General features: G+C 48.1%; 1 long non-coding RNA gene across 1 annotated transcript in view; it reads right to left on the reverse strand.

The window, feature by feature from the left end:
- The window catches only part of LOC146207655 (uncharacterized), a 123,824-nt gene that overhangs the window by 4,220 nt on the left and 97,334 nt on the right, over positions 1-22,270 (reverse strand). The window contains exons 3-5 of the long non-coding RNA XR_014703332.1: positions 5,386-5,479; positions 3,300-3,373; positions 3,146-3,214 (exon numbers count right to left, since the gene is read on the reverse strand). This is a non-coding gene — a long non-coding RNA (uncharacterized LOC146207655). The remainder of the gene's footprint in view (positions 1-3,145; positions 3,215-3,299; positions 3,374-5,385; positions 5,480-22,270) is intronic.

A 22,270-nucleotide genomic window follows, 5' to 3' on the forward strand; every position in this document is an offset into this window, starting at 1 on the left:
AGTTACTCTAGGCTAGTCCAGTCGAGTTCAGAGTTGTGTAACGATCTTCATTAAGACAGCCAGACTGGGCAGAAAGCTATAAATCTGCTTTTGAGTGCCAATCGGCGATGGCAGCAGCATTTTCTCTCTCTTTTTAGGGGTAGCCCGAGTAGTTCTGATTTGGGTAAACACTATACATGTACATTTATATATAACGTAAAAGATCCCAACCTTCCAAACGAAAAAGAGTGAATGATCATACACGAAAACAGACGCCCCTGATTCTCGGCTGTATGCTTGCACATATTTTGGCACCGAATGGCGTAACGTACTATACTTTCCTGAGCTACTGGAAGCGTTTCGCTGGAATCGATCTTGTGTGAATGAACGATTTTTTTGAAGAGAGAAAGACAGAGAGCGTATATAAGCATACGGAAACACACAGCGCACCTTGGTTTGCGGGCGAACCTCGGACGCGTTATTCAGACAGTACTCCAAACACATGCTCGCAGCCGCTACCAGAAATAGCGGTCATCACCAGCTAATTCGAGGTCACTTAAAGCATAAAGGTGGTAATTCATGCTTTCTTGAATAAGCTCGGGTTACCTTTGCTGCAGGAAAAACCTGAAAGAAAAAGCGTTGGCTACGCTTGTGTGATAACGTCAAGGAAATTAACTTCCAGCGTATGTCATATATAGCTGCCTTTCATTCACCGTATATCTGCAAATAGTGGGCCCGTTTCCATCCATTCAAAGTTGGACTGTCCCTCTCTGATTAAACGAAGCTCTTCAAGGTTTCCTTGTACAACGCTCGGCAAAGGAATTGTGCCGGCATCATATATACTCGAAATTGCTGATTATTTTGGTTAGGAATTTTATATCTAAAAGTTTTTGGGGGGGAGAGGGGGAGGCTTTGTTGCTCGTCTAATCGCTCACCCTTAGATTAGTTATTCTATTATCTCACACGTACTCATTAGCATATAGTCATAAGCTATATTATGTGAAAAACCTCTCGACATAGATACAAAGCCTTAAACAAGCTCTACGAAAGTGCATGGTCTAAGAGCAGCCGGTCTGCAGCAGGGTCCAAGCATCCCCGGCTCTAATGTCCTGAGCACTCGCCATGTCCTATGTTCCCGTGACGTCACACAATCCGTTGACCAATAAGGGACCAGCCATGCCACCTGCCAACTAGCACCTACCAGAGGCATGCTTGTGATTTTTCGCTGTCAACTCCGGTGCTTACAATGCTGATGCGGCGTTCAGGGCAACTTAACGCTGTGGAGTTAATGCGAAGGAACGTCAATGCCTTGCTGACTTTAATTTAAATAACTTAACATAGCATAGCTGCTAAGTTGGAAATTTACTTGCAGGCGACAGATAGTCATTTTCGAACGGCTATAATGGTAATAAATAGAACTTATCGAATGACGGTCCTATTGCGTGGTCGAAGAAGCTGCGTGTCATAGAAAACAAAGACGGGGTGTGAAGTATTAACGGGTGCAATCATGATGTGGGACACTGGCAGGGCTCTGGATGAATAGGGCCTTTCACATTTAGAAACACTGCCGGAAAGAAAGTGATATTCCGGAAACAAAAGCTCCCATATCTCACGCTCGCTCTACGAACGCCCTATATGCACGCGCGCGTTGCGCGCTGCGATCACCCTTGTACGTCAGCTTTACACGGGATAGGCTTCATTCCTTTTGTTTTCGCGTTATTTCTGACTTTGCTAGCGTTCGCGCCCACCAGATTGTATCGCTGTGAGCTGAGCTCCGTCGACAGCCGTCACTCCTGTGGAAGAAGCAGAAGCTATTTTTTTCACCGCCAAGCGCGATGCTCCTCTTCATTGTTTTAGCTTTCAGCAGCTCTTCAATCGCAACAACGCGCCATGTTTTTTCTTTCTTTCTTTCTTTCTTTCTTTCTTTCTTTCTTTCTTTCTTTCTTTCTTTCTTTCTTTCTTTCTTTCTTTCTTTCTTTCTTTCTTTCTTCCTTTCTTTCTTTCTTTCTTTCTTTCTTTCTTTCTTTCTTTCTTTCTTTCCTTCTTTCTTTCTTTCTTTCTTTCTTTCTTTCTTTCTTTCTTTCTAAGATAAAGGGGAAAGATGGAGAACAGGGGAGGAAGGGAGAGACCATGCGGATGTCATGTTGCTCTGCGGCTGCTTGAGCATCTTTACTTACCTATCTTGCTTTTCTCTGTAATATCACGCCGGACACTCCCTTGTGTGTACTCGTCTTTGTGACGCCATATTGTTATACCTATCTACATCGTGTTGCTAAAGAACAGCAACCCGGCACTTTACACCTCTCCTCTTTCTCATGACGCAACGAAACGATGCCGCGGCGCTGCGGACCGTTTTTCCTAAAAATGAGAACGGCAAAATTGAAGCAAGGATTAAGAATTCAAAAACTGTTCTGAAATGGAGGTAAGGAGAATAGTATAACGTGCGGGACTCCGAGGGTATCAGGCCACGCTCGACGTTGCATGGCGCCTGCAGGCGTTATTGTATGGATAGTGCCGAAGAGGACGGGCAGGGTAGTTAGTTTTCTTCTCTTTTTGTGCGTGTGTGTGTGTGTGTGCGTGTGTGTGTGTGTGTGTGTGTGTGTGTGTGTGTGTGCGTGTGTGTGTGTGTGTGCGTGTGTGCGTGTGCGTGTGTGTGTGTGCGTGTGTGTGTGCGTGTGTGTGTGTGTGTGTGTGTGTGTGTGTGTGTGTGTGTGTGTGCGTGTGTGTGTGTGTGTGTGTGTGTGTGCGTGTGCGTGTGTGTGCGTGTGTGTGTGTGTGTGTGTGTGTGTGTGTGTGTGTGCGTGTGTGTGTGTGTGTGTGTGTGTGTGTGTGTGTGTGTGTGTGTGTGTGTGTGTGTGTGTGTGTGTGTGTGTGTGTGTGTGTGTGTGTGTGTGTGTGTGTGTGTGTGTGTGTGTGTGTGTGTGTGTGTGTGTGTGTGTGTGTGTGTGTGTGTGTGTGTGTGTGTGTGTGTGTGTGTGTGTGTGTGTGTGTGTGTGTGTGTGTGTGTGTGTGTGTGTGTGTGTGTGTGTGTGTGTGTGTGTGTGTGTGTGTGTGTGTGTGTGTGTGTGTGTGTGTGTGTGTGTGTGTGTGTCAGGAACGTGACCACTTTCTCGCACACGAAAGTTCGGTATTCGTGAGGAGAAAAAAATAAACAAGGAAAAAGTACCGCGTGTGCTTCGCCGTACGACTGGGCACTTGAGTATCGTTCGCATTGGGAGCGATGCCGTTTACAAACCTGAAAAAAGAAAAAGAAAAGATAGGTGTGAATGCGGGGGGAAGAAATTGTGTAAGTAGAAAGGGCGACAGACGGCTTAACGTACTTGCAAAATGTCGCAGAGCATTGATTATTCGAGCACAAGGACTTTCGCTCCCCTGCATTTATGATCGAAAGTCTCTGAAAGCGACACGTTCATAAATATTGTTAATTATTTGAAAGTTGCAAGATGGGAATATAAAAAAAAAGTTACAAAGAAAGAAGCGTTAATTTGTAACACCGAATCATGCAAAAAATAATAGATTTTCAGCGCAGTTAAAGTGAGGGAAAGGGGGGGGGGGGGGGTGATTGACGAAAGTGAGATGCAAACAAGCGGCAGCCAGCGGACATCATCAGTTGCGATTAGCTCCTGCAAAGCACACTAGCTGCGATAAATTGAATGAGTTGCGAGGAACGGGAGTACTGCTATTTCAAGAAAATAATGACAAAAGCGCCCCTTCTCAGATACCTTACGCGGTTTCTATCAGTGTCGTTATGCACGCCTCTTATGCAACACACGCCTGAATTTCGAATATTCGGAACCCCACCGTCGACGCAACGCACCTGATTAGAAACGACCTTGACCGTGCAGTGAAACCGTTCGGCGCCGTTAGCGCAGCACTGCTTGTCTCTCGTTCCCTGGCTTTCCCCTAAAATTATGCGCATTTTAAGCGTTTCCGCGTGCACGGTAAGAAGAGGGAGATATTTAAACAGAAAGCAACATCGCCGCGTGCTACTTGCGAATGCACGCTGAGTGAGGACGAGAGAGAGAGAGAGATCGAGATCAACCCAGGAGAGGAAGGAGGAAGTGACTTGACTGCGCGGTAATAGATAAATGCGGCCCATTATAGCGGTTCGGAAACACCAAGCACGTCGACACGCGGAGAGGGAAAGAGAGAGGACCTTCCTATATCTTCCTTCAGATGCACCAAAATGACCCCCCCCCCCCCCTTTCCTCCTCGAAGGGGCGGTGAGGTCACCGACCTTGGCAACCCAGTGCCCTACAGACATCCCGAGCAGAGTCAAATAAAGACACAGCTCGCGCAATGCGTACGCGTGTGAGTATGCGCGTACGCATTAGCATCCCAAATAATACGACGCGCCGCCGCGCCAGACGGCGATTGAAGTGGCTGCCGGCGAAGGAACAAAACAAACCACACCACCGACGACGATGAACGCTAGGTGTATAGAGAGACGTACAAACTAACAAAGCGAAAAAAGTCGCTGTATGCTCGCGGCCGCCGCTTGCCGCATAATCGCGTTCGCACGCGGCATTACGGCGGTCGAAGACCCCCCTCCTTGAATATACGCCGAGCACGGCGCGACGTTGTTTTTTTTTTTGTTTGTTTTTTTTTTTTTTTTTTTTTTTTCTTTGTTCTCCCGGTTCGTCATCACGTCGTCTGCACGACGCCGTCGTCACAAGACAGAAGGGTGGTTAATCGGCGCTCCGCGGAAGCCGTAGCGGACGCGAAAAGCTAGTATCCCACCCCGGAAAGAAAAGGGCTAGCTCGCGTACATACAGAGGAGAGGAGGTTGGGAAGAGTAAGAGAGACTCCGCTGCAGTGCCCGGCAGTTCCGCGATGTAGCGGCGGCCATGTATCAACGCTATGCACTTACTCTCACTTTCGAACCGTGCGAGGCATACCGCAAGACCCCCGTCACCCTCACTGCTTCCTCCTCTTCCCTCGTTCGTCTCGGCACGAGTTATTCAAGGCTAATTCTTAATGCCCGGTGAATTTAATTTGTATACATGAATACGTAAGCGGCGGCGTACGGCGCGCCGTAGGCACCTCTTCCTCGTTCGCCCTCTCGTGCCGGAATCGAGCGGAAAGAAAAAAATGCGTATCTGGCCGAGTCATCGCCCAGCCAAAGCCGCTGCCGCCGCTGGGTAGCATATAACGTCTGTGTATGTGCGCGGACAGCGGTTCTTTTTCATTCATCGCTCGGCGCGGTGGGAAGGCCAACCGAAGAAGCTGTCTTTGCGGGGCGAGTAACGGGAATTCTCTGCGTACCGGGTTTAATCTTCGGAGTCGTCTTCGCAGCGTCTAGCGAGAGCGCTACGAGACTGAAGTTGTAGTGAACTATACCCGCCTCCCATAATCTGAGTTATGATCAGCTTCAGAAGAGCTGCATGTAAAATACAATGCACTTACCAGTGAAATGGTGAACCATAACTGTCCTGGACTGAACATCTCTAGTAGGAAGCAGTCCACGTAGTGGCATATTTCTGTTGTTGAAACTCGAAACCTAAAGCACGAGCAGTTTCGATGTCACGTATACAGACATGACTAGAATGCGCGCACAAATAGATATAGAGAAACATAGCTCGTGCCCTTCATATAAGCCAATAACTATAGGGGTTCGAAAAAGGACTCCAAACCGCACTGTATGTATGACACTGCACAACGTCTTGTGAGGTCTACTGACTTCCACGTAAGGAAGAGCAACAAATCGGTTAACTAATTAGCACCCTGTATTAGGCCTCCGCTGGACAAAACAGCTTGGCCAATGGACAGCATTGGATTGACAAATTGGACCCGAGGCCTTCACGGGAGCCGGGAAGAGGGGGGGGGGGGGGGGGGAGCTGTGGCTGCCAAGCGGAAAAGAGACAAAAGAGGAGACTCCATGGGCGCGAGCCTGGCAAAGACGACGTCGACTACGCCAAGCGGTGCGTAGCCCCGAAAACAGAAGGCGGAGACGGGCGCATCCAACGGAGGAAGCAGTCCGTCTTCCGACACCGCGCCGCTGAAGCTACAGGCAGGGTCACTGCCTCGCCGTTCACTCATGGTAAGAGCGCAACGAGGGTGGTGGGGGCAGCGAAGGGGGGGGGGGGGGGGGGGGGAGTTGTAGCGGAACGTTGCCTACAGACGTGAGGAGGGGGGCGCGGCTGCTCCTTGATGCTCAGCGGATCGTGTCCGTCCAACCCACCGCACCTCCACCCGACAGAGGGACCGGGGGGCCTCCATCGCAGCCCTGGCGGGACCTCACTGGGCACCTGCTGTTGTCTTGTCAGATGAGTAGAACTACCGTCTCTTGTGCTGCTGCTGAGTCTGCTGAATTACGTGTTTGGTGCTCTGAAGTTGTAGCCGGGCGGGCAGAGTGACATACGATGACTGCTGCTTTCTTAATTTATTTCCTTCCTCCTCCTCCCGCTCCTACTCCAATTTTGTTTCAAGTGCGGAGTCAACTCGAGTTACACCTCACGTGGCGAAAACCAGCATCTACGAAGCTTTACAGCGCTGTTGACACCGCCCAGCGAAACGTCGTAGCGCGGGCTGGTGAGCGCGCGTGTCTAGCCTTTCTCCGGACGAGGCGCAATGCGTTCCCCTGCGTGCTTCCATATTTGTTTTGTCGCTTTTTATATAGTCTCTTGCTCCAGTCGCGACGCGCTCTGACGCGACTCAGACGTCTTCGCCTCGCGTGGCGCGGAATGTGCCACGAACGTCGCATCACGCAATCTGTAAAAGCGTGTCGGCTGTGGCACCTCGCTGCGCTAAGTGGAGCTCCGCGTAGCGTGAGTGCGCCTCGCAAGGCGGGTTAGGAAGTGGGCGGGGCGACACGCTGTTTGGAGGCGCCGGAAAGGTATACAATTGGCACGTCAGCTGGAAAACCAGAGGCGACAACTTTCGTGTGGCTGTTAACTGCTTTGATTTATTGTTTGTCCGAGGTCTGGTCGCAATAGTTTTGTAGGAACGGGCACTTTTACTGACGTCTGTGTCGTCCGTAAACATTTTCGAAACGCTGCCGTTCAACAATTGAAGTCTCGCAAGACTGTAATTGATACCTTCACAATGAGCAAGCCCTGAGTGGAAGGCAAGAGGTAAATAACGCATTAGCAGAACCACAAATGTGGCCTATTTTACGAGCTGTAACAATCCGAAGGAATGTATGCGAATCCAACCTATTGAACATAAGAAGGGAAGTACACGTGTACTTCTCTTCTTGTGTGTGTGTCTTTCGCTGGTTAAATATGTTAGATTCGCACCAACCGTAGCCCAAACGGTCACCATGTTAGAGGGTATGTGACTTGAGTGGCACAACTCGTTCCGTCCTCGCGGCGGATTTGAGGCAACAGTGAACGCCTTCGGATATGCGTCGTTTCGATGACAGATACAGTCTTCTATTTCGTACGCCAGACAGCAACCGGAGCCCTTTCAGCAAGCAACCCTGGGTTTCACCGACGAACTTGGCCACCCCAGAGCAGCATGGACCAGATGTCCAGTACAGAATTCTGGGGCAATATAATGTGCGTATGTGTCGCCTGCAAATCCGTAAGAATAGGTCAGGAGATGTAGCAACGTGTAAGAGGTCGATTTCTTTCTTTTCATTATTCTCTTCCAATACTCTGGCACGTGAGGTTCGCCGCTCAGGGCGTGGTGCGCTAAAACGCCCTTGAATTGTACCAAGGTCAACCTCGTGGTTGTCACACGTGCAAGTTCGTACGCAACACGTCCATTCTAGGCACTCTCCCGGTCGTTTGAGAAGTTTTGTCTTACGCACTCTCCGCTTCGCGCAAGGTTTCCGATATACGCCACCTTTATCTTTCCTCTTCCCCCTTCAATACCTTGGCTTCGGCCGCTCTCTTCTATCTCAGCTGGGAGCGACACAAAACTGAGCTCAGAGGCCAGGCAGCGTGCGATTCCCCTACCCGACTGGTCGCTCGCGCGCTCCGCTGCCAAGCGAGGAAAGGACGCGGGAACGGAGCGGCACGTTTATCGAAGTCGCCGATCGCTTTGGCAAGGAGAGAAATATCCGCCGCGTCGCCGCCGCTCTACCCCGTGCAGGAAAGCGAATGAAACAAAACAAAAAAAAAAAAAAGAACAGGCAAAGGAAAGGTGAAATAAAGCTAGTAAAGAGAGTGCAGAAAGTAACGAAGAAAAGAAAACGCCAAAGGGGGCCACGAAGAAAAAGTAAGAGCAGCCAGTTTCTTGGCGCGCGCAAAGGGTCTACCTGCACCTCTCTCCTCCTTCTCCTCCTTACCACATCCGTCACTGCCAGGAACGGCCTTTCTTATCCGAACCTCGCATCTTGCGCCAGCAGCGACCGCAGCAGCCACCACCGAGCGCGCTTCCCAGCACGGACGGACAAACATACGCGCACAGACAGACCTTATACTACAGGTAAAGAGAGAGGGAGGCCTACGGCGAGCCAGCAAAGCTAGCCTTCTCATAAGCGGTCGAGTTGCTCTTCGGAGGCGGACGTCGTCGGCGACGGCGCTCGGGAGGGACAATCTCTGCCCATTCGCCCCTGGAGATTGTTGCGGTCTTCGCGGGGCGAAGGACAACCCTGCCCGCGGGCGACTCGATGGCGCCGCGCGGCTGGAGCTGTGCGACGGCGAGATGCTCTCTCCGTCGTCAGCCGACATTTCTGGGCTATCGGACGCGAGGTGCAGCTCCTAGCGTTGTATATGAGAAGAAAAGTCACGAAGTCAATTAGCGAGCGACTCTCGCCGCGTGCATGTACTCACAACAGCTGCGCGAGAGCTTCCCGCGGGGTCGGGCGCGTGCGAACAAAAGTGCCTTCGGAAGTAGATCTCGCGAAATGTCAAAAGGTGATAGAAGGTTACGCCAATTAACGCACTCGCCGAAGCGAGGCCGCGTCTGAGGACATGATCAATTGGGTCGATTGAGGGATAATTAAGCTAAATTAATTCGTAATTGTCGTTGTGTTCAGGATGTAGGGCGTCGGCCGATCAGGCGTGACAACTGAGTCTGGACGGCGGTTTATTTTTTTTTTTTTTTATTGTGTGGCGACGGAACTCTGCAACAGATAACAGCGCTCACGGGGCAAAAACAATCAGCAGACGCAGAATTAGGCCTAATGTACTGTACAAGGCAACCAGTAATGAGTAGCATAGCAAGCCATGCATTCACCTTCCACAGATGGCATACACTCCCTTTAGCTTTTCTTTTTTTTTTTTTTTAATTTTGGTACGGCGACTTGTCTACGTTCGAAAGCGCTCAAATGTTTTGTTTGCCGTCGTAGTTAATCAAGGATTTTTTGCGTATATATCCACTGCAGCCTCACGTGCTTTCTGTAACGGAACGACAATGCAGGTACACGCATTTCTTGCTTAACCGTTCTTACGCAAAAGCCCACCAACAGCATTTCCCAGCCAGACACTCCTCGAATTTACTCGCGTTTTTATGAATAACATTGTAATTCCGCTTCTTTGCAAGGGTAGGTTTCTTTAATCGTGTACAGAATGACACATTTTCCTTGAAATGGTCATGCTCAACATCCCTTTATCGACGAAAGAAGTCCAAGAAATGCATAGGTCAAGTGGGACTCCGCCTCCCTCGCCCTCCATCAGAAAAATGTGACACATAAGTCTAGCCCTAGTTGCTTCATACATACTGAGAGCTGGGAACGGCGCCAAAAACGACATTCATTGCTTAATGACGGGACCACTAAACAGCTTATAACAACGTATTTTCTTATATTTATTTTATTTATTTATTTTAACAATGCAGGAAACCTTTATTCACATCCGAGACGGAAGGGCAGACTCTTATGTATTCTTGCGCGTTTATGGTTTCGCTACAAGCACAATCTTGTGTATTGTACATTGCGAGCGTTAGTGCCGGTTGCTCTCACAAGACGTCGAGGCTGTTTCTTTTCTCTACCCAGTTTCCCACAAATAAAAGAAGGAAACTTCGACACGTTCGAATGTCTTCTTTCACCTTGCATTATCTGTGTCGCGTTGTTCAGGTACCCACGTCTGGCAAAACGTTTTGTAAAGCTTGTTGTCTTTACATGCATAGGAAGGAAAGTGAGTGTTGTACAAAAGAGCCACCGATAGGCTTAAGAAGGCAATTTAGTTCATATGGTTTAGTTTCCTTTATGCCGTTTAACGCCCCAAAGTGACTCAGGCTATAAGAGACGCCGCAGTGGAGGGCTCCAGAAAATTTGGCCATCTGTGGTTCATTAACGTGCACTGACAGCAGACGGGCGCCTTGCGTTTTGTCTCCACGAAAAGCGGACGCGGCAGCCGGGAAGCGATATTTGCATCCTCGGGCACAGCAGGCAGTCGAGCGCCCTAACCACTGCGCCACCACGGCGGAGATAGTTTCTATGGGCCAAGGTTTTAGTTTGCATGCACTCTATTCATTTATTAAACAAAGCTATGAACCTAAGAAACAATATCAGCCTGTAAAACAACATCAGACCGACTTCCGAACCCCTGTGACACTCCAAACTTCCCGCGGGCAAGAGGAGATGAACACTTTATTTAACGAATATTGATTGGGTTCTGTTTAATTGTAAGAAACTTACGCCTCCGCACCATAGCCATTGTATTTATGTTCAGGCTGGTTCAAAGTTGGTAACGAAGCACTAATGGGAGACTTTGTCAAAGGCCTTTGTGGTGTTTATAAATATCATATCTGTTTAGAAGAAAGAGTGAAAGCCACGTTGAAAAAGGGTAATCAACTCAAGTGTCTGGGTTCCGCCAAATTTGTGGCGCCTAAAGCTATGCTGGCCGACGAAAAAAAAAAGAAAAAAAATATCTCGTTTGTCAAGGAAGTTTATGCCAGGTGATAAAGTGATTCAGTGATTCGCTTCGTGTACTATACTTAATGATATAGGTCTGTAGTTAGGTGTCTTGCTGGACTTGAAAAAATAAAGAAAAAATTAAAGGAACCTCGTACTTGGCATCCTCAGGCAAGCAGAAATACGATCTTACAGATATCTTTAAAAAAGCGACTCGGCGAAACCTTTTTAATGCTAAGTTAACACCTCATCGCCCTCACGTTGCCCAGGATATAATGGGTAGCTGTGCCACTTGGGTAGTGATGTACGTTAGCGGCAATGCATTACGCTAAACCAAGGTGAAGATGGAGCGACTATAAAAGCCATCACTATATAAAACTACAAAACGTACGTCTTCCAAATGATTGTTTATTTTTATCCACGCTCACTGTGTGCAGAGTTGAAGCCTTTCACTAGTCGCTACGCACCTCAGGCTCGCACTCAACGGCCATTTGCTGCTACATCGTACGGGGCTGGCTATATATATATATATATATAGCCCGTCGGCAAACTGCACAAGCAGACTGCAAGACATGAAATACGGTACGCGCTCAAAGTACCAAGGGCGTACCAACGCACTCGGGCGCTCAGCGGGTGCCTTCCATTCGCGCACCACGCTTCTTCCAACCTACGTATCGTTCTTTTCTTCTTTTTTTTTTTTTTTTTGCTTTTTCTTGAGTCCACTAGGCGCGCATTCTTTCTTGTTTCGCCGTTCGGCCTTTCCTCGTCTCACCCTATCCCGTCTCCCGCTGCTCGCTGCCCGACTGCTGTTCGCCTCAGCTCGCAGAGCGCGCCAGCGAACTAGCGCGTTGCGAAATCTACGTGCGTCCGGTGCTTAACCGCTTGCGACAGGCTGCTACATGCACACGAGTCCCAACCAGAGACACAGAAAAAAAAAAAAAAAATAAGAAACGTGGGGATGATAGAGGTACCGCTTTGACCTCGCGAGTTTTTTCAACGGGGGCAGCTTTTGCACCGGACAAATGCGTCCGGGCCGTGCTTCTTCCCCCAATCTAATCATGGTCAACGCACGGATGTTTAATGCAGGGTTAAGACACATAGATAACGCACAAGTGTTTAACGCAGGTTTAACACACATAGATATGGTTAATGACATGGTCGTTTTGCGCAAAACGAGAAGTTCTACGACGAAAAATGAGTCCTTATTAAGATAAAATTCGATGCAACTGATTCAGTTTCGATTTGTCGTCCCGCTCGCTAATGTGGTCAAGGCGAAATAGATAGCCGGTGGAAACCGAGCTGGTTTTACGTAACTCCACGTTTAACATGTCGTATTTGAGGCCCTCCGGCAGTACGAAGATGGTTAAACGAAGGGCTACCTACTGCATTTCTGGGACGTACTACCTCAGAATCATGCATCCGTGGCTAACATTTGCACAGACAGTCTCCATGCTGTCTATTAATCCTCATTCTAAATTATTTTCTTTAATTAAGGAAAGTTACAGATGCGTAAACTCCAATGCGTTCCACGTAGGCATAAAACGTCATCGACGACCGAGTATTCTGCGGTAACCACATATTAAACATTTTAGTTGATTTGTTTGGTTAATCACGTTTGACACTCCAAAGCGAATCAGGCTACCAGGTAACCATATATTCGGCTTCGGATAAATTCGAGTACCTGGAGTTCTCAAACGGTCACTGAAATCCCACACTACAAGGGCACCTTAAGCTTTACCTCCACAGAAAAGCGGCCGCCGAAGCCGGAATGGAACCCGGGTCCCCTGGCTCACTATAGTTAAGCGCCCTAACTACTGAGCCTAGGTGACGGAAATAATGCCGGTTGCAGCGTATAGATTTACTTTGGCTCATATTCTACACTATATTTGCCCCTATGCATGCTAGCTTAAATGCCCGCTTTTATTAGGGCTTTTTTTTTGTTTTTTTTAGCGACAGCTATTACCCTTCTTTTGGAACGAAGGTTGCCTTTTCGACCCAGTAACGTACTATTTTTACTTTTTTTGCCAACTGGTGTTCAACAGTAAACAGGCGAGCACAGTAGGTCGTTGTTTACTCTTTCGATGCTTGCCTTGTAAACAATGTTGGAACATATACCACTAAAGGTCAGCGTATTTCTCCTGAATAACAGACTCCTCAGAAGCTCACCTTTCTGTAGCTAAAGATCTCGACGGCGGCAAATTCTTGAGTGACGACAGACGCACTTCCTGATTACGGTGAAAGCAAAGGTGGAAGGGAAGCGTAGTTCATATCTGGCCATAGCTTGAGCAAAGAGGAAAAAAAAAATAAATTCTGTGGCGAACTTGTCGTGGCGATGCGCCGGTTCTGTGAAAGGCCGCGACGTGCACCCTCCGACGCATAAGCGCGAATATATAGTGCACGCTTTTTTTTTTTTTTTCAACGGGGTGCTGTATGTAAATGTCATGACTGCTCCTGTTCTTCCTTCTTCCCAGAATACAAAAAAAAAAAAAAATAAGCAGGGAGGTATGCAGCAGAACGACTCGCCCGAGCGGGGTACCCAAACTGGGCAACTTTCTACCATGACTTAGTCCAAAATAAGATGGGACGATGGATAAGGGAAATAACAGGATGGGGCGGCCTACAGACGTCTGCTCCTATTTGATCAAGACGAGAACGTGGCGTGGAAAAACTTGTTATACGCCCAGTGGGAATCCGCAGCGGCGCATAAAGCTCGGACGTATGAGATGCTGACCGTGCGAGTCTTATCCTATACGTACGCCTCTATATGACGCACAGGTTGAATCTAACGCAGGGCCCACGCTATTTCTTAATCGGGCCGCCAACCTCGGTTCGTCTTCAGTCTGTCAACCCTGTCAGGTAGGCGCTGGACTGGAAGACTGAAACCTAGACCCAACCTCTCAACCAGTACTCCAACCTCACGAAAGTTTTCGCAAACTCGAAGAGAGAGCGTGAGAAAGTGACTGCCGACAAGAGAGCCTTAAAAATGGCTGTAGGGATGCCAGGAAAGATCTAAAGTAAACGAAAAATAAATAAGAAAGGTATTGTCACAGAAGTATTAAAGGAACCTAACTGTGCAGAAAGTTCACCTGGGTCTGAGAAAGCGCAGGGGACAAATATCACTTCGATTCCCCAAATGCTGAAGTCATCTTCAGCGCCCGAAGGTAAAGAGAAAAAGTGAATCACAAGCTGAAGGGAAAGGAAAACTGTACCTGCATCTGAGGCAAGGGAGGGGGGGAAGTGAAATCAAAACTACGGGAAAGGCACACAAACCGGACTCAGACATTTGTACGTCTTCCAAAGGGAACAAAGCATGCGACGACTCTCTTTTCACCCTTCACGACACACTGCGGCTGCACAAAAGGTGAACGAAGCGCACGGTTGGTGCTTCGAGAGACCCCGCGGATTGGACGGCGTTGGCGAACCGATTCAAAAACGCTTTTACGTCTATCTGCCTTTCATTTCATGGGAGCCATCTTCCCATTGAGAAGGGACAGAGCTCTTAGTTGGTTTAAGTCCGTCCTGCCTTTTTACTTCCGGTTTCTCCTCTTCTAGAAGACCATCTGCATGGTAGTTGGAATACGCGATGCAAAGAAAAGAAACTGAAGCGCCGGGTCCCGGTTTTGGCCTGCCCTCGACGTCTTGTGGGACTTTACTGTCAGGATTCTTGAACCACGACGACGTTTTCACATTGTGTAACCAACGGGGATTTGTCTTGTGATGTCTTGATTACAAGTCGTCACGAGCGCTAACTTTCATGCTGTTGTTCTGTTTTTTTGTTGTTTTTTTTTTCTAAGCAAATTAAGGGCCGTGGAATGCGAAGTGCTCTGTACAAGCTCGGTCCGAGAAGTATTCGGCCTTTGTAGAGAGTTTCCAACTAAGGAAAATTACGCTCTCCTGCCCCTTTTAGATATTTCATGTATAGAGCTCAAATATTCAACCCATTCTTCTACTTTTCGCAACATACTGCGAAGTTGTTTGAGATTGTCATTTACTTCTATGTCCTGTCGCCTGATCTGTTCAGCGGCCTGAAATCTGCTTCATTTAACATTGAAATGTCTACTTTCGTAGTAGCCAGCACAAAGACTGCAGAGAAATACTATAGCTGCAGGAATAGTAGGGAGACAACCGTTTTTTTTTTTTTTTTTCAAGTGCTTAATTGCAGGTTAGTTAGAACAGTTGCAATTGAAAAGTAATCGGAAATAATTGATTAAGCTATGCTTGACGGTTTCTTAACAACAAGCTTAGGGGTTGGTTGTAAAACGCACAGGCCGGCCCAGGGGAGGAGTAACAGTGACCAGGGCCCGGTTCAAAAACACATAAAGAGGGCCCCTATTACCCCCCCCCCCCCCCCCCTTCTTACCTTACCTCGCCCATGTTGTCATGTTTGAAACTTGACGCATTTAATTTCCTACAGAGAACACATGCCATATTCATTCGAAGAATCTGTAGACTGCTTATGAACATCGACTAAGCATCTATACGCTCCTTCACAGCCCACGGACAGACTGACATCTAGACAGCTATTCCGGGAGATCACAGGACACATAACGTCCTTCCTCGCAAATCAGAACGCGAATTTGTGAAAAATAATTTCATCGAGTGGTTATTTTCTTGGCTAATTCGATAGCGCAGGACGATTTGCTGCGGGACCAGCTGAAACCAGGCAGAAGCAGCTAAAATCATTTTGGATTTGTTTTTCTCTACATGGGCGAGTACAAAGTTTTATACCTTGGCTGGCGAAATATGAGGCTGGCTTTGGGATTAACCGCACGATGCAACGAACAACTTTTGAAGCATTCGACATTGCAATACTTAAGCTCTAACTTTACTTTAATCATGAGGAATCAGGAAGATGGTATCACTATTTATCGGACCAAACCTCGAAATCTGCCATTTTTTTCCCTCTCTCGGGGGCCCTTGAGAACGGAGGGCCCGGTTCATTTGCACCCTTTGAATTCGGGATAATCCGGCCCTGGGCCGGTCACGTAGACGCCAGGTTCTTTATTTTTCTTTCTTCGTGTGACTCCGAGAAAGAGAAGACTAGAGAGGGGTGTTCATGCGCTCTCTAAAAAAAATAATTGTGTATTATGCACGCAATTTGTGTGTTTTTCAAATTCAGCTTTCTCTCATTCTAGCCATCGCGTTTTCAGTGATCTGCATTCCAGAAGTAGATTTTCCTTTGGCTGCGCATTCATAAAACCGAGAAACTAGACGCAAGCGACACCCACTCACCACGTTTTCGCTTTTTGCGTAACAGTCGGGTTGATACGCAGTACACTATTAGGCCTGGTGTTTCCGAATTCTCCCAGGACAGCTCAAATCCAATTCAACACCACATCCGATCCAAAACACAAATTTGCAATTGTTTCATGATGCCGTAAGTGTGCACATGTACGTGGTACACTTTCGGCAAGTCTCGCGGTCAGCAGGCCGCCCTCGCTGTGTCGTCTCTTCGAAGCGGTGATGACTATACAGGGTATCATTGTCGCAACTCGCTACTCCTTCTTGAACTGTGGCTGATGCTTCTGAACGTCGTCCTTTAGTCATATATAATTACTTCTAACTGCAGCATCGTCTTCCCAGCGTTCAGTTCAGACGCTCGACTTCCAGCTTGCTCAGCCCTCCTTAGCCTCGTCTTCAGATTGGTCGAAAAGAGGCTCTTCATGTGTCGATCTTTCTGGCGGCACTTGTCACGAAATTACTTCATTCATTTGCTTCAAGAAACTGAAAGGGGGGGGGGGGGGGGGGGGGGCAGGCTTGGCTATGCGCTTGCTGGCTTTTCAAATTTCCGCCAACACTCAAACATACTTCCAAAACATTCAAAGATGACATTTCAACGCCAAGATCGTTTTTTAAGACCTAATGTTTCCCCAGTCTCGGCAGAACAACTTGATGATGATGACGATTATGTCCTCAGTCGTAATGGCACATTTTAATCAACTCGTCTTCATTTCATTTTCGTTTTTATCGAGAGGCTTCTTCAGGAGTACTGAGTGAAGGGAGGATATGACAATGGCATCTACTGCTAAGTTAAAGACAATGAGGGAGATATATTCATATTTTAGTCACTGGTAACTTATTTAGAAGACGATGCGCGGGAGAAAATCGTTGCACCATTTTGTCTCAATTAGAGAAAGAACTTGTTAATGACGTCACAGGCTATGCTTCAGTTCTCACCAAGACAACCTTTTCTTTCTAAACTTTCAGCAACGTGTTGACACATAGCATGGATTCGAACCCGTTTCTCAGTCGGAAATAAGCTGGGCCTTCTGAGGTATGCCGTTGAACAGTGTCACCGGAAGCAGTATTGAGCTCCGCACCAGCGCACTGGAAAAGAAAATTACTTTGAACTAGCAAAACTAGGTACACGAGTCGGGGCTGGAATGCATATATATATATGCTGAACAATTATTGAATCTAACCTGCGCACGGTGATGGGGCAATCCGACTTGACGCTCATTTTTTAGCCTACAATGACGATCTGTTTTAAGAGCACGATAGCGGGCAAGGAGATTGCAAGTTCAGCAATAAAGTTGTTATCTGTGGTAAGCGGTGTTGAAGATGCAGTTCAGTGCTCTAGTCACTAAAGCTTTTTGGTACAGTCTCACAGCAAGCCACAAGTCCATCGGAACAAAACAACAGCGCTGGAAACAAGCTTAAACGGCAAAATAAAAAGAAGAAGGGAGAGGCGGTGCTTGCATGTCACGCCGTTTGTACATCAGCTGCGTTCAATTTCACTTACACATCTGTTTACGCAGATATCCACGACAGAATACATCGAATGAATTTCTTTGCGCTTCCCTAAAGCCCCGTCCACAGGTCGACTGGTGACACACAGGCGCCGAATACGAGGTATATGTCGCAATATCGTTTGACGTTGAATTCATGCATTCATCTCCATAGTGGTTGGAAGGGCCAGCGTCAAAGAGACAGCACGTCAACGCCACGATTGAAAGGCCTACAAATAACCGTCAACCTTAACTCAAAGCTGGTGAAAAATGCTTCCTCCTTCGTTGACTTTGCAGTGGATGCAGAATATAAGCCGTCGACAGCCTCAAACCTGCAAAGAAAAGGGCAAGGGTCAACCGAGCTGGGGGACCACAGACCTCGACCCGAGTGGATTGCGTCGTGTGTCTAGTCCATATACCAGGACGCCCTTAAAGCGAGTGTCGCGCAGAGCTCTTCATCACGCGTGTCGTAAAAGTCTTCCTTTAATGAGAAACATTCAGCGAAAAAGAGAGAAGAAAAAATAAGAAAAAAAGGGGCGGCTGAAGTTGGAGCTGTGCTAAAGAATAGGGATAATAAAAAAGACGATGGTTCCATCTTCGAGTGGGTGTCACTCAACTTCTCGAGGTCTTCGGCACGTGCGTTTTACACGCAGAACCTCCAAAATTTACAGCGTATGTACAGGAGGAGCGTGCCACAGGTCGAAACATCGTCCTCTGAACGTCGACCAGTGCATGGCGGGGCGCAGCCGACACCGCGCCGTCTTGCCGCCAAGCAATGGGCCCGTTCCATCTTCCCACGCGTCCGTACGTTGCAGAGTGCAGGAGAAGGCCGCCTCGGGTCTCGACGGCGTGGTAGACCAGCGTACACAGGAGAGAGACTACGAGGTCGTACACGATGAAACGTGGCGGCGTATATGGCGCGCCGTTCAAGCGACGCCTCCTTCTGTACGGCCACCCACGGCAGCGTCGTAAAAAAATACATATATCTTTACATTTCTTATTTCTTCTCTTACTCGCCACAGGCACACCAGCACAACGTCTACGTCGTTCGGAAGATAGTTGACGTTGCTGCAACCGGCGCCGCCCACTTTTTGCTTCTCCCTCTACGAGCGCCGAGCAATGTACAAGAGAGGCGATTCAGGGACTTCGGAAATAAACTGGAAGCAAAGGCGATGGAGCCGATTAAAAAATAAAGAAGAATGAGACAAGAGACCGCGCTGGGCGCTTAAAACTTTACAACTCCGCTTGAAGACGTTCCTGCGTCGACCCGGTGCTCTTCTTGTTGGTCAGGGATCATCTGCAGCGCGGTGTCGTCGGTGTATTCCCTCGTGCCATGTTGTAAACGTCGTTGCGAGGCTACGGCGGTGAGGTCAAGTGGTGGGGGATGGTTCTCCTCCGTTAGAAACTCGAGGTGCTTGGCGCAGTCGTAAAGAGATACTTCCCTTGCATCCGCAGACAGGTCGCGGCATTGTGAAACGATATTCTCGGGTGCGATGTGAAACTTTCCGCCATCGGCGGATTGCTTTTTTTTGCCGCGTGGCTGTCGCAGTATTTCTTCCTTTCAGAAGTAGTAAGTGATTTAAGGGGACGTATGCGGAGCCTTCGAATCAGCGTGAAAAGGTGTGGCGAGAACTTACAGGTCAAACGTTTGCTGCAGAGTTTTGCTTGACTTAATGACAGACAAGAAATTGTTATGACCATTAACGACATTGTCAAATCTTGCGTGATCACACGCACAAGGAGCCTCTAGTGATAGCGTGCACCAGCAACTTCGACAGCGTCTCACAAATGTTATGAAAAGTCATCAATGCATTTCTGGTTACCTGATCCTCTGAACCTGCTAATGCATGTGAAATAACGGAACGTAGCCGGCGGCTGGAGGCCAAAGGACTGCCCCTTTATTGATAGGTGTGCTTGGTTTTATAACAGAACCGCACTGATTACAGATCTTGATACGCAAGAATGCGGCACGTGTAAACAGTCAAGCTTATGCTATACATCAGCACGCGTACTTGATAACACTGCATCCCCTCCCCCTAAGCTGGAGTACGTAAGACGATCTGGGGGCTTCCGCAGGCGAGTCGAACGACGTGGTGGTTGTTGGTCTTCGGCTTGAGAGCTGACTTCCGGTGCCTCCGTACCTTGGCGAGTTTCTGCCTCCCCGGGACTACGCTGAGCTCCGTCGTTGGTCCGGTCATGGCTCTGTTTGTTAGGTGATGAACCTGTGACTAGTCGTGGCCGGAGTTGGTCTACGTGGCGTCCCTCAGGTGTTTCCAGTGTCACCATGCGTGCTCCCTTACAGGTCAAACGTTTGCTGCAGAGTTTTGCTTGACTTAATGACAGACAAGAAATTGTTATGACCATTAACGACATTGTCAAATCTTGCGTGATCACACGCACAAGGAGCCTCTAGTGATAGCTGCACCAGCAACTTCGACAGCGTCTCACAAATGTTATGAAAAGTCATCAATGCATTTCTGGTTACCTGATCCTCTGAACCTGCTAATGCATGTGCCTGTGTTGGCTAACCTTGATACGGATTTCTCCAACGACAAATGTCACCAAACACCAAAAGTTTGAAACTGAGTAAACACACATTACCAGAAAGGATTACTAAAGAACGATGTTGAATATATCGTCGAACCAAATATCATTCGAAAGAATAGCATTGATATTATAATAGGGAAGCTGCTTCAGCGCAAATTCCGTGTAGATTCCCTAGTGGCCCGCCTTCCGAATGTTGTCCGTCAAGTTCAGCAAGCGAACCTCACTACGGAGCGTCGAATGACCGTCTTATCATACGCAAAGAGATAGAAAGCGCAAGGCGGGGGTTAAGGAATTTTTCGCACTTGACTTCTAGTTACCCTCCGGATCGAGGCTGCACTGTTTACAGAGCAGGCCGCACTCAAGCGGAGATATGGTACACCGAGATAAAAATAAGGTGAAATATATAGTCCTGCTATATTTACGAGTGTAACAAGAAGGACTGGCTGAACTGAATATAAGACACGTCACTTATTCCCTGTCCACGAGAGCTGAAAATTGCTGGGATGACCGAAATACCGGCTAGCTGGAGAGAGAACTCCTCGTTTTACAAATTCAGGCGTCCGTGGTTAATGTCCCTGTCGTCATCGACGATTACTGTACAAAGAGAAATGCGTTTATGATAGAGTCAGTAACCTCCACATGCTGTCATGATTTAGCCGCGTGTTCAGTTCTGACCCCCCCCCCCCCCCCCTTCCCCATTGTTTTGCTTCTATACAGGTATTATTCACTCAGATGTGGGAACTTGGCCAGCTGATCACCACACAGCAGCGGATATGAAAAGTATACACAGGCGCTCGGAAAAGGCCCCCGGTTGGCAGGGGACTTCAGGTACGCAGGTCAATCTGAATATTCCAAAACGTCGCAGCCAACGTTTTTGGTTGTTTTAGATAGAGCTTTTTCATGGCCCTCTCCAAAAATAAAATTGCAAAAGGAACACTATATTTCGAAGGCACTCTCAAGTAGGAAGCCGAGCGCGTCGCATCCCTTCTCGGGTGGTCGTTCTCGCCGACGACCAACCAGATCGAGACAGAGTCATCGCCGGTACATTTGAATAACGCCGGAGCCCCGCTGTCTGCGAGAACCGGACGGAGCGGAGGATGGGGAAGGACAGAGGGGGAAGACCACCGCGGTGTCTGATTTCGTTCACGCAAGCCCCTCTCGCTACGGGACACACGAAAACGTCGGTGCCGCCTTTCGCTGGGGAACTCGGGCGCCGCAGGGTATCAAGAGTCTGAAACGTGCGTGCTGTGCCGAATAGAAAGAAGCAAAGAGTGAGAAAGTAGAAAGAGAGAGATAGATGAAAAGGAAAATATCGGATGAAAAAAAGAACGAAAAGACAGCAGCCACCTGTAGGGCTCATTGATCGGTTTAGAATCATTCGAGACCTAACTAAAGAAAAAAAGGGCCTGAGGGAGACTCACTCGGAACAAAAAAAAAAAAAAAAAGAGAGAGAGAGAGAGATCTGTTAAGTGAATATACTATAAGTGATTCGGCAATTCTACAGTAGCAGTAGCTGCTGTGCATTTCAGTTTAGTGCGGCAGCTAACTATACGATGTCCAACCGCCACAGCATTCCCTGCGTCGTCAAGAGACATTATGTCATGGCCGAATTGGCAGGTGCTGCAAAGTCAGGTTTCGCCATTGAGATTGGAAGGTGAGATCGGAATCCAGCCTTCTAGGGCCTTTGGATTCTGAGCTGGACACGCTGCCACTAGGGCACACAGGCGCGTTCGGAAGCCTTAGTAGAAACTGGACTTTGTATCTATATATATGTGGCTCCTAAAAGCGTAGGCTGCATACATCAGGGTCCTCTTCATGGGCGTGTCTCTGCATGGTAGGTGGTAGTTGGCAGGTGATATGGCCGGGCTCTGACTGGTAGGTGGTTTTTGTGACGTCACCTGTGTGAAGTTATAGTTGTCTCTGTGTTTGTTTACATTAAAAATGTTTGCGACGTCAGCGTGGTTTAACCGTGTAAACTCGCGGGATGAGCAGGGAGAATCCAGTCCTCTTTGAAATGGATAACGAGCCTGCATGATGCTTCGCGATAGTTGCCAGAAGCTGACATACGCTGCGCTAAGCATGCATCAACAACAGCGGGTGAGAAAACGGCGAATACGTGAACAGTATCTATCATTTGCCGGGAAAAGCTAAGCTAAACTAGTGCTTTCGCACTTTATACTAGATTTGCCTAAGTTAAACATTTGCCTTTTTTACATTTATCATCTTCCAGCTGCATCTTTTAGTTTGATTTCGCCGTCGCTTGTACGTTCAT

This window comes from Amblyomma maculatum, chromosome 1, assembly GCF_055883805.1.
Source record: "Amblyomma maculatum isolate TAMU_Amacu chromosome 1, ASM5588380v1, whole genome shotgun sequence".
NCBI classification, from domain to species: domain Eukaryota; kingdom Metazoa; phylum Arthropoda; class Arachnida; order Ixodida; family Ixodidae; genus Amblyomma; species Amblyomma maculatum.